This window comes from Physella acuta, unplaced genomic scaffold (genome assembly GCF_028476545.2).
Source record: "Physella acuta isolate Inbredline_101_S28 unplaced genomic scaffold, ASM2847654v3 ptg000258l, whole genome shotgun sequence".
NCBI classification, from domain to species: Eukaryota; Metazoa; Mollusca; class Gastropoda; family Physidae; genus Physella; species Physella acuta.
In genome coordinates this window covers 63,798-82,182 of record NW_026731777.1, presented here as the reverse complement: position 1 = coordinate 82,182, position 18,385 = coordinate 63,798, and positions in this window count along the sequence as shown.

Below are 18,385 nucleotides of genomic sequence, written 5' to 3'. Positions count from 1 at the left end.
GGGATACAGAAGATTATCACAGAGCTGAGAAAGGTAGGGAGTGAGAATAGCAAGCTTTTGGATGACAACCTGCAACTTACTGATCAGTTGGATTGTTTGACTGAAGCAGATATGGAGGAGCCTGCCAGACATGGCTACAGTTTGTCAAAGAGAAAGCTAACTGAGGTCAATGATGTCAAATGTTCCTGTTAAGTCATGTTGTCCAGTATTATTTGCGTGTGTTTTTCCCAGGTAAGCAGATAAGAATGCCTCAACCCTTCAAGTACTGCAAGGATAGTTCACAAACTGGGCTAGTTTGCCCTCATCCAGGTTGGCAAGGCTATTCAGAGTTGCATGTCAGCAGGTATTGCTGTCAATGAAGCTACAAAGGTTGAAAAACACTTGAACACTTTTTCTATCTCTATAGAACCCTATAAGAAGATTTATGTTGTCTCAACTGCAAGAGTTGGTGGTAAAACAGAGGATTACAATGGACATATCTATAGAACAATATAAGAAGATTTATGTTGTCTCAACTAGTCAACTGCAAGAGTTGGTGGTAAAACAAAGGATTACACTGGACATATCTATAGAACCCTATAAGAAGATTTATGTTGTCTCAACTAGTCAACTGCAAGAGTTGGTGGTAAAACAAAGGATTACTCGGGACATATCATTGCATCATTGAAGGAGTGGGCGTCAGTCTATGGGGACTTTATGCTGTTTGTCCAGATAAATTACAATGTGCACCAGTTGGACACTGTGGCAACAAAGGGAGTGTCTTGCCACTCTGGATCAGAAGTGAGTGAAAGCCACAGCTGCATAGGGCAACACCCATTTAGTTGTTGGTAAGCATAGTTTTTCCAACTAATTTCTTAATATTTTTTTGCCTTAATATCTTTCCCCAGTGTAGACATTTTACCCTCTACATATTATGTTGGGTTTTTTTTTTAAAATTATTGTTTCTTAACCAAATTTGTTTTTATATCAGACACAACCACAAAGGAGAGCCTGCTGCTTTCAAGTCCTTTTTAAGAGATCATCAAGAGGAACTTGTGTGAGACACGTTGGGAGTAGAATGCAGATCCTATTCCATATTCCTGAAATTATTGTAAAGCATGTAGACCTAAGTTTCTTGCTATGTAATTATAAAAATAGTTTTTTATTTTATAATAAGTTAAACATTTTAAAATATACTTAATTAAATTAATAACAATTGTATTAAAAAAAATTGCAAGGAGATAATCGTGTGCAAGAATTTGTTGTGTGACCTCTCCAAACGTGAATCAATTTGTTGCATGACCTCTCCATACGTGAAGCGATGGTGCAGCTACAAGCGCTCGGCCTGATAAGGAAGCTCATCAAAGGTTACTGGATGAAACCTGTCTATAAGAATGTTGCCCAGAGGTCAAACCTTTAGTTTGTAAGTATTTGTTCAGCTGAATTCTTTTTATTAATTTGTAAGTTTGAAATATTTCTTAACCTTCCAATCTTTTTTGACAGGCTTCATTGTTCCTGGCTGCTAGGGATGGGATTCAGATTTTGATTGAGTAACGTGAGGGTGTGATGTCTGCAAAGCTTGATGTATTTGGACAGACTGTTGGAATCCGACCCCATCTTGAAGTGTCTTCAGGAGACAAGGGATGAATTTCCCTGTGATGAAGGCCTTCCTGGGTTTTACAAAGGAGGTTCTTCTGCACCAGCTTGAGCGTTACCTGCTGGGTGACCTTTTGAAGCCCACTGCTGAGCAATAGGATGCTACAAGGTATGTTCCACCCCACAATATGTTTGCTGAAAGGTGTCTCGGCATTGCTGACTACCTTATCAGGCGTGCCCCCAATGTATTGATTGGTTTCTTGGATTCCAAGTCAAAGGTTGACACCACTCTTGACTGAACATTTATTTATTGACTTGTCCAGCTGCCCATGGGTAAAGTCTTTAGCAGCTGTATATAAGGCTGACATGTGGTCAGTGAAGGCATTATGGCTCATTGTTTTAAACCTATGACCTTACACAGTTTTTCACTGCCACCATATGTCCCTGGAAAAATATGACAAAGTATTTCTTCTTGTTGCCATAAAATTTCCTCTTTGACAGTCTCTATCTTGTTTAACTTTTCTACTCATGTTTGATAATTAGCTAGATTGATAAGCTAACTCAGATGAAACAATAAACTGTTCATTCTGTATTAAGTGGAAAGGGATAGCTCTAACTCTCTTAACCTATTGAGCAACTATCCTTTCTTATTCTACATCTAGGCCTTTTGTGTATTACTTCAAAAGAAGTCCAATGATATCAGAATATGTATAGACTGTTGTCAAATAAATGGCATCACCATTGTAGACGCCAAGCTTCTATCTTCAATTTATCTGATTCCATAACCCTTATCCTAATAGCTTCCATCTAATTCCATAACCCTTATCCTAATAGCTTCCAATTCCATAACCCTTATCCTAATAGCTTCCATCTAATTCCATAACAATTATCCTAATAGATCTAATTCCATAACCCTTATCCTAATAGCTTCCAATTCCATAACCCTTATCCTAATAGCTTCTATCTAATTCCATAACCCTTAACCTAATAGCTTCCATCTAATTCCATAACCCTTATCCTAATAGCTTCCAATTCCATAACCCTTATCCTAATAGCTTCCATCTAATTCCATAACCATTATCCTAATAGATCTAATTCCATAACCCTTATCCTAATAGCTTCCAATTCCATAACCCTTATCCTAATAGCTTCTATCTAATTCCATAACCCTTATCCTAATAGCTTCCATCTAATTCCATAACCCTTATCCTAATAGCTTCCATCTAATTCCATAACCCTTATCCTAATAGCTTCCATCTAATTCCATAACCCTTATCCTAATAGCTTCCATCTAATTCCATAACCCTTATCCTAATAGCTTCCATCTAATTCCATAACCCTTATCCTCATAGCTTCCAATTCCATAACCCTTATCCTAATAGCTTCCATCTAATTCCATAACCATTATCCTAATAGATCGAATTCCATAACCCTTATCCTAATAGCTTCCAATTCCATAACCCTTATCCTAATAGCTTCCATCTAATTCCATAACCCTTATCCTAATAGCTTCCAATTCCATAACCCTTATCCTAATAGCTTCTATCTAATTCCATAACCCTTATCCTAATAGCTTCCATCTAATTCCATAACCCTTATCCTAATAGCTTCCAATTCCATAACCCTTATCCTAATAGCTTCCATCTAATTCCATAACCCTTATCCTAATAGCTTCCAATTCCATAACCCTTATCCTAATAGCTTCTATCTAATTCCATAACCCTTATCGTAATAGCTTCCATCTAATTCCATAACCCTTATCCTAATAGCTACCAATTCCATAGCCCTTATCCTAATAGCTTCCATCTAATTCCATAACCATTATCCTAATAGATCTAATTCCATAACCCTTATCCTAATAGCTTCCAATTCCATAACCCTATTCCTAATAGCTTCTATCTAATTCCATAACCCTTATCCTAGTAGCTTCCATCTAATTCCATAACCCTTATCCTAATAGCTTCTATCTAATTCCATAACCCTTATCCTAGTAGCTTCCATCTAATTCCATAACCCTTATCCTAATAGCTTCCATCTAATTCCATAACCCTTATCCTAATAGCTTCCATCTAATTCCATAACCCTTATCCTAATAGCTTCCATCTAATTCCATAACCCTTATCCTAATAGCTTCCATCTAATTCCATAACCCTTATCCTAATAGCTTCCATCTAATTCCATAACCCTTATCCTAATAGCTTCCATCTAATTCCATAACCCTTATCCTAATAGCTTCCATCTAATTCCTAACCCTTATCCTAATAGCTTCCATCTAATTCCATAACCCTTATCCTAATATCTTCCATCTAATTCCATAACCCTTATCCTAATAGCTTCTGTTGTACTGTCCAGACACCCTAGGTTCACTATCACCTAACTCAGTGGCTGATTCTTTTATTCAGATTTACATTGTTCACTACCTGCTGGACAACTAATACATTTACATTGTTCACTACCTGCTGGACAACTAATACATTTACATTGTTCACTAACTGCTGGACAACTAATACATTTACATTGTTCACTAACTGCTGGACAACTAATACATTTACATTGTTCACTACCTGCTGGACAACTAATACATTTACATTGTTCACTAACTGCTGGACAACTAATACATTTACATTGTTCACTAACTGCTGGACAACTAATAAAACTACCATTGTAGCTCAGTGTTCCCAGTTCCCTACCCTATGCTAGTCCTAGCTAAAACTACCATTGTAGCTCAAACTATGTTCCCAGTTCCTTACCCTATGCTAGTCCTAGCTAAAACTACCCTCACTTAAGGTAACTGCAGTGTCCAGTGTAATCACTGCAACTCATGTAATTGACAGACAGCCTGTCTGTGTTCTCAGATTCTTTAGAGTGTTCAGGTATTTGTCAACTTTTGTGGTGGCATTAATAGCACAGCTGGCTGAGATGCAATGCTCACTCACTCACTCACTCACCGTTCTGGCAATAGTGGAGGCAGTGGCGTAGCGAGGTCGGGTGTCACCCGGTGCGGCACTTAATGGTGTCACCCCCAGAGGTGTAGCGACCCTTCTCGGGGACAAACTTTCAGGTTTTTGATTTGCACCTCCCCCTCAAACTTTCGACTTGCACCCCCCCCCCTCAAGTTTTTCTAAATATATTTTGCTATTTTTAGCCTTGGTGTCACCCCCCTAAAGGGTGTCACCCGGTGCGGTCCACACCCCCCGCCCCCCCTCACTATGCCCCTGAGTGGAGGAGACGACAAGCTTATAGGAGGAGGGGGACAACACTTGTGAAGACCCTTAACCCTTTTAAAGAGCCATCATGAGATGTTTGACTATTGTAAAACTAGTTTTTATCTGTTGGAAAAAGTTAAGCTGTAATAGTCATATTGCCTTAATTATTACCATCATATTTGCTATTTTTTCCATTAGCGCCATCATGACAACCTTGTATTCTCTTTATTGCCAATTGTGGGCATCTTCATACTCCTTGTACCTTTTAAGTAACTATGTTCCTGTTTACATACTTTTCCTGTCTTTGTTTTTAAAATTCCTTTCATGCTTCAACGCTCCTTCTGTTCCAACATCATCCAACATATTTTGCTCAAAGATGACTAGGCTTTTCTTTCCATATCTGCTCTCAATGAGTGCAGTATTATCAGTGACTATCACATGTGTACCGTTCTACTTGATAGTTTGAATACCACTCTTTGCCTACCATTCTACTTGATAGTTTGAATACCACTCTTTGCCTACCATTCTACTTGATAGTTTGAATACCACTCTTTGCCTACCATTCTAGTTGATAGTTTGAATACCACTCTTTGCCTACCATTCTACCATTCTAGTTGATAGTTTGAATACCACTCTTTCCTACCATTCTACTTGATAGTTTGAATACCACTCTTTGCCTACCATTCTAGTTGATAGTGTAACGTTTACCTATCTACCAGCCAAATAGATGGTGAACGTCCCCGGATTCTTTTTTCGGGGTTATATGCAAATGACTTAAAGCCTAAATGAATGAACACTAACTCCACAACACACTAGGGCTCGTATTCGACGTCTAGGGAAAACTAGTGATACTATTGAAGTTAACACTCATCCAATCTGCATACAACCTTTAATAAGCGAACCCAGTTGTGGCAGAACACTAGGTTAAACGAGATAAAATATTTAATTTGGAAAATAACAAAACCCAACTTACAAAGCGTAAGAAAAAACACTATCACAGATTTTAACACTGTATAAAAATAGCCACAGGTCACACAACACTGCTATTGCTTCAAGAATCACTTGGCGACAAGTAATATTATACTAGAATACTAAAACAACTTAAGTAAGCATAGCACACACAGGACTTAAGTTCTCTCACGTTCAAATGGTCAGAAACTATTGCCGGACAAAATGGACGGCCTGGTCTTAATAGACCATTTGATCAAGGTAGACTGCCTCGTGTCGCGTGTGTGCGATCTAGTTAAAGACTTAGGCCACAGGGGAGGTTATCCTCAACTCATGTAGCCATTGGTTGGGATGGTCATCTGATCAGAATCAATCAATCAGATCTTGATGGAAAATTTCTGGGTCCTAGACACCCTTAATAAGACAGTGGAAAAACCCCGGTAGTTGCACCATCAATCCATATAAGGTATTATACAATGTCAAAATAAAACATTACTGGACCTAAGTAGGTCACATCCCCTCCCTTTTTGGAAGTGACAGATAGGTTCCACAAAAACATACATAAGGAACCAATCTGGCAATGAAAATAAAAAAAAATGTTTTACAAATGTAGTCAATCAAAATCATAATACCAGATGAAAATATCCCTGAACATAAAAGGGAAGTAACTCAAACTTTTACAATTGGTGAAAGGGGAGTAACCCTTCAAAAAGTAATTATACATCAAAATCCCTCAGAATAGGGGTATTACAATATTTCCATGTGGATATTAAAAGTGGTAAACCCGCCAGGGTAAGACCTTTATTTCAATGACTAGCTACAATATCAACTGAGTCATATGAGACATATTATCATAAAAGATTACATATAATCAAAAACCACCTTTAATTAAGGTTCACCTGAAAATAAACAAAATATTCAACAGGATTGGAATTTTGAAAAATTCAAAACTCATACCACTCATTTTCATGTGAAAACACAACACTTGTGTATGGTCTTAATGAACCACAAAACATGTCACATGATCAATGTGTGCAATAAGATTTTACATCCTTGACAAACAATCAGCCACAACATTATCACTACCCTTAATGTGTGAAATTTCCAGATTAAAATTTTGGAAATATAAACACCATCTCAATATTCTTTGATTTGTCTGTCCTAACTTAGAGGTAAATTTCAGGGGATCATGGTCAGAAAACACTCTGACTGGATTGGTTGAAGAAGAGACATAGACTTCAAAATGTTGTAAGGACAAAACCAAAGCTAAAGCTTCTTTTTCAATAGTAGAGTAATTCTTTTGGTTCTCATTTAACTTCCTGGAAAAAAAAGCGATGGGATGGTCAATCCCCATGTTGTCTTCTTGAAATAGGACTGAGCCAATGGCTAAGTTGCTAGCATCAATGGCAAGTTTAAAGGGCTTGCTGAAATCTGGAGCAGCCATAACAGGAGCATTAGATAAAAATGTCAGTATCCAACTGGTCAGTATCCAACTGGTCAGTATCCAACTGGTCAGTATCCAACTGGTCAGTATCCAACTAGTCAGTATCCAACTGGTCAGTATCCAACTGGTCAGTATCCAACTGGTCAGTATCCAACAAGTCAGTATCTAACTTTTCATTATCCAACTGGTCAGTATCCAACTGGTCAGTATCCAACTGGTCAGTATCCAACTGGTCAGTATCCAACTGGTCAGTATCCAACTAGTCAGTATCCAACTGGTCAGTATCCAACTGGTATGTATCCAACTGGTCAGTATCCAACTGGTCAGTACCCAACTGGTCAGTATCCAACTGGTCAGTATCCAACTGGTCAGTATCCAACTAGTCAGTATCCACCTGGTCAGTATCCAACTGGTCAGTACCCAACTAGTCAGTATCCAACTGGTCAGTATCCAACTGGTCAGTATCCAACTGGTCAGTATCCAACTAGTCAGTATCTAACTTGTCATTATCCAACTGGTCAGTATCCAACTGGTCAGTATCCAACTGGTCAGTATCCAACTGGTCAGTATCCAACTGGTCAGTATCCAACTGGTCAGTATCCAACTAGTCAGTATCCAACTGGTCAGTATCCAACTGGTCAGTATCCAACTGGTCAATACCCAAACGGTCAGTATCCAACTGGTCAGTATCCAACTAGTCAGTATCCATCTGGTCAGTATCCAACTAGTCAGTATCCAACTGGTCAGTATCCGACTGGTCAGTATCCAACTGGTCAGTATCCAACTGGTCAGTTTCCAACTAGTCAGTATCCAACTGGTCAGTATCCAACTGGTCAGTATCCAACTGGTCAGTATCCAACTGGTCAGTATCCAACTGGTCAGTACCCAACTGGTCAGTATCCAACTGGTGTAACGTTAACCTATCTATCAGCCAAATAGAAGGAGAACGTCCCCGGATTCTTTTTTCGGGGTCATATGCAAATGCCTTACGGCCTAAGTGGATGAACACTTAACACAACGACCCACTAGGGCTCGAATTTAATGTCTAGGGAAGCTAGTGATACTATTGTAATTAACACTCATCCAATCTACATACGACCTTTTAATCAGCGAACACAGTTGTGGCAGAACACAAAGATGAACTAGATAAAATATTTAATGTATACAATATCAAAACCCAACTTACAAAATGCAGGAAAAAAACACTATCACAGATTTCTACACTGTCTAAAGAACAGCCACAGGCCACACAACACTGCTGTAGCTTCAAGACTTACTTAGCGACAAGTAATATTAAACTAGAAGACTAAATCAACTGAAGAAAGCAAGGCACACACAGGTCTTAAGTACTCTCACGTTCAAATGGTCAGAGTCTATAGCCGGACAATATGGACGGCTGCCTGATCAAGGTAAAACTGCCTCGTAGACTGCCAGGTCAAGATAAACTGCCTCGTGTTGCGAGTGTGCAGAGCAATTAAAGACTTCTGTGACAGGGGAGGTTATCCTCAACTCATGTCGCCATTGGTTGGGATAATCATCTGATCAGAATCATTCAATCAGATTTTAATGGAAAATTTCTATGTCTCAAACACCTTAATAAGTCAGTGGAAAAACCCCAGGTGTTACACCATCATTCCATATAAGGAATTATACAATGTCAAAATAAAAATGACTCGACCTAAGTAGGTCACATCCCCTCCCTTTTTGGAAGTGACAGATAGGTTCCACAAAAAACATACATAGGGAACCAATCTGGCAATGAAATAACAAAAATGTTTTACAAATGTAGGCAATCAAAATCATAATACCAGATGAAAATATCCCTGAACATAAAAGGGAAGTAACTCCAACTTTTACAATTGGTGAAAGGGGAGTAACCCTTCAAAAAGTAATTATACATCAAAATCCCTCAAAAAAGGGTATTACAATATTTCCATGTGGATATTAAAAGTGGTAAACCCGCCAGGGTAAGACCTTTATTTCAATGACTAGCTACAATATCAATGGAGCCATATGAGACATATTATTATAAAAGATTACATATAATCAAAAACCACCTTTAATTAAGGTTCACCTGAAAATAAACAAAATATTCAACAGGATTGGAATTTTGAAAAATTCTAACTCACACCACTCATTTTCATATGAGTGACACTCAAACAAAACCTGTTTATGGTCCTAATGAACCACAAAGCGTGTCACATGATCAATGTGTGTAACAAGATTTTACATCCTTGACAAACAATCAGCCACAACATTATCACTACCCTTAATGTGTGAAATTTCCAGATTAAAATTTTGGAAATATAAGCACCATCTCAATATTCTTTGATTTGTCTGTCCTAACTTAGAGGTAAATTTCAGGGGATCATGGTCAGAAAACACTCTGACTGGATTGGTTGAAGAAGAGACATAGACTTCAAAATGTTGTAATGACAAAACCAAAGCTAAAGCCTCTTTTTCAATAGTAGAATAATTCTTTTGGTTTTCATTTAACTTCCTGGAAAAAAAGGCAATGGGATGGTCAATTCCCATGTTGTCTTCTTTAAATAGGACTGAGCCAATGGCTAAGTTGCTAGCATCAATGGCAAGTTTAAAGGGCTTGCTAAAATTTGGTGCAGCCATAACAGGAGCATTTGATAAAAATGACTTAATGGTTAAAAAGGCTTCCTGACATTTATCTGACCATTCAAACTCAACACCCTTTTTCAACAATGCAGTAAGAGGTTCAGCAATAGCTGAAAAGTTTTGACAGAACCGCCTATAGTAACCAGCCATCCCAAGGAACTTTTTGATCTCTTTACAATTTTTGGGAGGTGGTAACCTTACAATAGCATCTACTTTAGCTTCAATGGGCCGAACTTGGTTCGTTCCCACTTGATAACCCAAATAGGTAATTGAAGCTTTACAGAAATCACTTTTATGTAAGTTTACAGTAAAATTCACTTCAGACAATTTTCTAAAAAGGTTAGTCAACTGAACAATATGTTCTTCAAAAGTATTAGAAAATACAACTATATCATCTATGTAGGCCTCACATTGGTCTATGTCAGCAATGACAGAGTTAATGACCCTCTGGAAAGTTTGACCAGCATTTCGCATACCAAAGGGCATGCGTTTGTATCTATAAAAACCATTAGGGGTTACAAAAGCAGATATTTCTTTTGCACGGTCAGATAAGGGGATTTGCCAGTATCCTGAAAGTAAATCAATTTTGGAAATTATCTTAGCTTGACCAACTTTATCAATAACGTCTTCTATCCGAGGTAAAGGATAGGAATCAGCTTTGGTGAGCGCATTCACCTTCCTAAAGTCGGTCACAAACCTGAAAGATCCACCGTCTTTCGGGACTAGGAGACATGGGGAAATCCAGTTGCTGAAACTGGGCTCAATGATATCATTCTTGAGCATATAATCAATTTCATCTTTTATCAAAGCAGCTTTTTCCGGGTTAACTCTATAGGGGTGTTGTTTAATGGGTTTTGCGTCACCAACGTCTACATCATGAGGTGGAACCTTCGCTTCTTTGGGGACATCCCCAAAAATAGAGGGAAATGTCTCAAATAATTGAGACAACCTATGGCTTTCCTCTGTGGATAAATGCATAAGGTGGACATTCAAATTATCTAAAAAGGAAGAATTTACCAATTTTGGGGGTTTCAATTTATCATGTATCACATCATCAGAAACATTAGAACATACAGGTAAATTAATTTTAGCTGTGGATTGAAAATTGTTACAATTATCATAATACTTTTTCAGTGAGTTAACATGATACACTGTCTGTTTCTTTCTTCTGTCGGGCGTATTGACAACATAGTTCAAATCACTTAATTTTGAATGCACAGTAAAGGGTCCACAATATCTCAAGGATAACGCATTGTTCAGATTAGGCACTAACACAAGAACTTTGTCGCCTGGATTGAATGTTCGTTTACAAGAACTCTTATCATACAGTTCTTTCATTCTAACTTGGGCCTTTCTTAAGTTCTTGTGAGCCATTTCGCACACGGCTTTCAGTCGAACGTGAAAATCGTCGAAGTTTTCCACAGGATGATCACTGGTACCTGTCCAACGTTCGTGTATCAGCTTCAGGGGGCCACGGACAGAATGTCCACACACAAGTTGAAAAGGCGAGTAGCCTAAAGAGTCCTGGACACAGTCCCTCGCGGCGAAAATAATCCAAGGAACAGACTCATCCCATTGGGTGTTACTGTTAGCGAATGTCCTTAGCATGGTTTTGAGGGTTTGGTGGAACCTCTCAAGTACGCCTTGAGACTGAGGGTGGTAGGCTGAGCTGGTGATGTGGGTAACGCCTAGCTTGGCTAGTGCTTCCTGAAAATGGTGACTGGTGAAGTTGCTGCCTTGATCTGTTTGCACGATTCTAGGTAATCCAAAGGTAGTGAAGAACCTGGTCATGGCTCTGACTACAGTCTTTGCCTTAATGTTCCGTAAGGGAATCGCCTCGGGAAAACGGGTACTTGAACACATAAAGGTAAGTAGGTACTCGTTGCCCGCCTTGGTTTTAGGCAAGGGACCTACACAGTCCATGACGATTTTAGAAAAAGGTTCTTCTAATACAGGAATCGGACTCAAAGGGGCCTTAGGAATTGTCTGGTTTGGCTTTCCGGCCAACTGACAGTTCGTGCAACTTCTACAGTAACGCGACACATCTTTTCTCATTTTGGGCCAAAAGAACAGTTCTTTGATCTTCGCCGTCGTTTTAGTGACACCTGGGTGCGCTGACATTGGATGGTCATGTGCCAGCTTAAGTATTTCATGCCGATAAGGTGGAGGGATCCACAGCTGGTTTTTACCCAACCATGGTTCGGCTGGTGAGGCAATCACTGGTATAGCGCGACGAAAGAAGAGGCCGTTCTCGGAGAAATATTCTCCATCGTCAGATGATAGAGATTTTTCGACCGTTGCTTTGAGTTCCGCGTCGACTTGCTGAGCTTTAATGATGTCTTCCTGAGATATCCTCAGGGGTAAGCCCAGGCTTGTGTTCTCGGGAAGCATAGACTCCAGTTTGGGAGTCGAATTTCTTGACGATGATGGTAGGTGTGGTTCAGACGTTGTGTCAGCCAATTGTTTGGTTTGGCTTCTTGTCACCGCGCATGCAGGATACAGTTCATTATCATTATCTGGAACTGTTGACAAAGGGTCTGAAACCGTACAGGGGTATACTTTGCTTCCCGCAAGGTCATTCCCTAGAAGTAGGTGTACTCCTGGGACAGGAATACTATCTATCACACCTAAAATGACCTCACCTTCGACGAGATGATGTTTCAGGGCAAACTTGTGTAGAGGGACGCCAGTAGATTTCGTCCCTACTCCCTGGATAATGGAAATCCTTCCGGTGTTCGTCTCTGGTGAAATGTCCATTGAACTTTTCAAAAGGAGTGATTGTGACGCTCCTGTGTCTCTTAGAACGGTGATATTCCGCTGAGACAACGGATCACCTGGTTTGCTAATGATGGCTTCGGCAATAAAAGATGAAAAGTCAACTTTTCTCGATCTCTCGAGATCGGTAGACTCGGAAGAAACTGGATGGTGGCGAGAACAGTCAAAATGTGACTGCACATAATGTGTGGAGACTTGACTACCTTCTTGCGGACACTTAGGGTTAGAGTCCTTTTGAATTCTAGAGTTCATAGTTGAACTGGCTGCTTGAGGGGATAGAGCATAGTGCGCAGAAGTACGCACCACCTCTCTGTTATTCTGAAGACGTTTGTAACAGTCCTTGACAAGATGCCCAGACCTTTTGCAGAACTGGCATACCGCTCGACGATTGAGAGTTGATCTTGGTTTCTCTCTGGACTGTGATGTCTTCACGTGTTGGCCAACAGGAGGATTGCTGCCAAAAAGGGGAAGCACGGGGTTGAGGCGGTTTCCTGACACTGGTGGTTTCTTATGCACCAACATATATGTGTCAGCCGACTCAGCAGCCTTCTGGATGTCAGTTATCTTGTTATCCAGGATGTGTAGTCGTATCTCTTCAGGCAGGGACGATAGGAATTCTTCCCTTAGGATAAGTGACCTGAGTTTCTCAAACTCAGAAACTTCCTCAGAGTGTAGCCACCTTGAGAATATTTTCTCCTTTTCAAAGAGAAATTCCACATATGATTGTGTGGGTAACTTGCGGAGTGTTCGGAATTTTGTCCGATAGGCCTCGGGCGTCAGTGCGTAGGCCTTTAAAATGGCAGTCTTGACCAAACTATAGTTATTTTGAACGTCGTGAGAGAGTGCCTGGTATGTTTTTGCAGCTTTCCCAGTAAGGACAGAGCTCAATAAAGCAGTAATGGAAGTTTCGGGCCATTCACATGTCTTCGCTAAACTCTCAAACGAGTTAAAGAAAACGACCAAATCTGTTTCATCAAATTTAGGAACTAACTTCCCAAATTTGCCAATCACTTGCCCTACCGACAACTTTTTTGGATCTACCAGAGAAGTAACATCACTAACTTGACCAAACTCTAATTCCAACCTCCTCTTATCTAAAGCAATTTTAGCCTCTATCTCCTGTTTCTCTAAAGCAACTTTCTCCTTCTCTAGAGCAATTTTAGTTTCAAACTCCTTTTCTTTTAAAGCCTTCTCTAAAGCAACTTCTCCTTCTCTAAAGCAATTCTAGCTTCTAATTCTACCTTCTCTAGAGTTTTCTCCTCGCGGAGTAACACATCCGCCAACAAACTTTCATCAAATACTCCTTCATTAATGAAATGAACAACAATTTTATCTCTCAACACCTCTGACTTCTGCGTAACAAAATAATCCAATTTCAATTCCTTAACTACACTAACCAAAACTTTTCTACTCAACTTCTCGACCTCTTCAAAAGTAGGATTAGCCAAAAAAGACTCCATAACACTAACTTGAAAATCACAACAAGCCTAGATTCTTTAAATTAATACACAGCGTTGGGCCGTGTACTTGACCTCTAAATGTAGGACGTGACACGTCTGCTTATTTGAATCCTAATAGCTTCCAATTCCATAACCCTTATCCTAATAGCTTCCATCTAATTCCATAACCATTATCCTAATAGATCTAATTCCATAACCCTTATCCTAATAGCTTCCAATTCCATAACCCTTATCCTAATAGCTTCTATCTAATTCCATAACCCTTATCCTAATAGCTTCCATCTAATTCCATAACCCTTATCCTAATAGCTTCCATCTAATTCCATAACCCTTATCCTAATAGCTTCCATCTAATTCCATAACCCTTATCCTAATAGCTTCCATCTAATTCCATAACCCTTATCCTAATAGCTTCCATCTAATTCCATAACCCTTATCCTCATAGCTTCCAATTCCATAACCCTTATCCTAATAGCTTCCATCTAATTCCATAACCATTATCCTAATAGATCGAATTCCATAACCCTTATCCTAATAGCTTCCAATTCCATAACCCTTATCCTAATAGCTTCCATCTAATTCCATAACCCTTATCCTAATAGCTTCCAATTCCATAACCCTTATCCTAATAGCTTCTATCTAATTCCATAACCCTTATCCTAATAGCTTCCATCTAATTCCATAACCCTTATCCTAATAGCTTCCAATTCCATAACCCTTATCCTAATAGCTTCCATCTAATTCCATAACCCTTATCCTAATAGCTTCCAATTCCATAACCCTTATCCTAATAGCTTCTATCTAATTCCATAACCCTTATCGTAATAGCTTCCATCTAATTCCATAACCCTTATCCTAATAGCTACCAATTCCATAGCCCTTATCCTAATAGCTTCCATCTAATTCCATAACCATTATCCTAATAGATCTAATTCCATAACCCTTATCCTAATAGCTTCCAATTCCATAACCCTATTCCTAATAGCTTCTATCTAATTCCATAACCCTTATCCTAGTAGCTTCCATCTAATTCCATAACCCTTATCCTAATAGCTTCTATCTAATTCCATAACCCTTATCCTAGTAGCTTCCATCTAATTCCATAACCCTTATCCTAATAGCTTCCATCTAATTCCATAACCCTTATCCTAATAGCTTCCATCTAATGCCATAACCCTTATCCTAATAGCTTCCATCTAATTCCATAACCCTTATCCTAATAGCTTCCATCTAATTCCATAACCCTTATCCTAATAGCTTCCATCTAATTCCATAACCCTTATCCTAATAGCTTCCATCTAATTCCATAACCCTTATCCTAATAGCTTCCATCTAATTCCATAACCCTTATCCTAATAGCTTCCATCTAATTCCATAACCCTTATCCTAATATCTTCCATCTAATTCCATAACCCTTATCCTAATAGCTTCTGTTGTACTGTCCAGACACCCTAGGTTCACTATCACCTAACTCAGTGGCTGATTCTTTTATTCAGATTTACATTGTTCACTACCTGCTGGACAACTAATACATTTACATTGTTCACTACCTGCTGGACAACTAATACATTTACATTGTTCACTAACTGCTGGACAACTAATACATTTACATTGTTCACTAACTGCTGGACAACTAATACATTTACATTGTTCACTACCTGCTGGACAACTAATACATTTACATTGTTCACTAACTGCTGGACAACTAATACATTTACATTGTTCACTAACTGCTGGACAACTAATAAAACTACCATTGTAGCTCAGTGTTCCCAGTTCCCTACCCTATGCTAGTCCTAGCTAAAACTACCATTGTAGCTCAAACTATGTTCCCAGTTCCTTACCCTATGCTAGTCCTAGCTAAAACTACCCTCACTTAAGGTAACTGCAGTGTCCAGTGTAATCACTGCAACTCATGTAATTGACAGACAGCCTGTCTGTGTTCTCAGATTCTTTAGAGTGTTCAGGTATTTGTCAACTTTTGTGGTGGCATTAATAGCACAGCTGGCTGAGATGCAATGCTCACTCACTCACTCACTCACCGTTCTGGCAATAGTGGAGGCAGTGGCGTAGCGAGGTCGGGTGTCACCCGGTGCGGCACTTAATGGTGTCACCCCCAGAGGTGTAGCGACCCTTCTCGGGGACAAACTTTCAGGTTTTTGATTTGCACCTCCCCCTCAAACTTTCGACTTGCACCCCCCCCCTCAAGTTTTTCTAAATATATTTTGCTATTTTTAGCCTTGGTGTCACCCCCCTAAAGGGTGTCACCCGGTGCGGTCCACACCCCCCGCCCCCCCTCACTATGCCCCTGAGTGGAGGAGACGACAAGCTTATAGGAGGAGGGGGACAACACTTGTGAAGACCCTTAACCCTTTTAAAGAGCCATCATGAGATGTTTGACTATTGTAAAACTAGTTTTTATCTGTTGGAAAAAGTTAAGCTGTAATAGTCACATTGCCTTAATTATTACCATCATATTTGCTATTTTTTCCATTAGCGCCATCATGACAACCTTGTATTCTCTTTATTGCCAATTGTGGGCATCTTCATACTCCTTGTACCTTTTAAGTAACTATGTTCCTGTTTACATACTTTTCCTGTCTTTGTTTTTAAAATTCCTTTCATGCTTCAACGCTCCTTCTGTTCCAACATCATCCAACATATTTTGCTCAAAGATGACTAGGCTTTTCTTTCCATATCTGCTCTCAATGAGTGCAGTATTATCAGTGACTATCACATGTGTACCGTTCTACTTGATAGTTTGAATACCACTCTTTGGCTACCATTCTACTTGATAGTTTGAATACCACTCTTTGCCTACCATTCTAGTTGATAGTTTGAATACCACTCTTTGCCTACCATTCTACTTGATAGTTTGAATACCACTCTTTGCCTACCATTCTAGTTGATAGTTTGAATACCACTCTTTGCCTACCATTCTACCATTCTAGTTGATAGTTTGAATACCACTCTTTCCTACCATTCTACTTGATAGTTTGAATACCACTCTTTGCCTACCATTCTAGTTGATAGTGTAACGTTTACCTATCTACCAGCCAGATAGATGGTGAATGTCCCCGGATTCTTTTTTCGGGGTTATATGCAAATGACTTAAAGCCTAAATGAATGAACACTAACTCCACAACACACTAGGGCTCGTATTCGACGTCTAGGGAAAACTAGTGATACTATTGAAGTTAACACTCATCCAATCTGCATACAACCTTTAATAAGCGAACCCAGTTGTGGCAGAACACTAGGTTAAACGAGATAAAATATTTAATTTGGAAAATAACAAAACCCAACTTACAAAGCGTAAGAAAAAACACTATCACAGATTTTAACACTGTATAAAAATAGCCACAGGTCACACAACACTGCTATTGCTTCAAGAATCACTTGGCGACAAGTAATATTATACTAGAATACTAAAACAACTTAAGTAAGCATAGCACACACAGGACTTAAGTTCTCTCACGTTCAAATGGTCAGAAACTATTGCCGGACAAAATGGACGGCCTGGTCTTAATAGACCATTTGATCAAGGTAGACTGCCTCGTGTCGCGTGTGTGCGATCTAGTTAAAGACTTAGGCCACAGGGGAGGTTATCCTCAACTCATGTAGCCATTGGTTGGGATGGTCATCTGATCAGAATCAATCAATCAGATCTTGATGGAAAATTTCTGGGTCCTAGACACCCTTAATAAGACAGTGGAAAAACCCCGGTAGTTGCACCATCAATCCATATAAGGTATTATACAATGTCAAAATAAAACATTACTGGACCTAAGTAGGTCACATCCCCTCCCTTTTTGGAAGTGACAGATAGGTTCCACAAAAACATACATAAGGAACCAATCTGGCAATGAAAATAAAAAAAAATGTTTTACAAATGTAGTCAATCAAAATCATAATACCAGATGAAAATATCCCTGAACATAAAAGGGAAGTAACTCAAACTTTTACAATTGGTGAAAGGGGAGTAACCCTTCAAAAAGTAATTATACATCAAAATCCCTCAGAATAGGGGTATTACAATATTTCCATGTGGATATTAAAAGTGGTAAACCCGCCAGGGTAAGACCTTTATTTCAATGACTAGCTACAATATCAACTGAGTCATATGAGACATATTATCATAAAAGATTACATATAATCAAAAACCACCTTTAATTAAGGTTCACCTGAAAATAAACAAAATATTCAACAGGATTGGAATTTTGAAAAATTCAAAACTCATACCACTCATTTTCATGTGAAAACACAACACTTGTGTATGGTCTTAATGAACCACAAAACATGTCACATGATCAATGTGTGCAATAAGATTTTACATCCTTGACAAACAA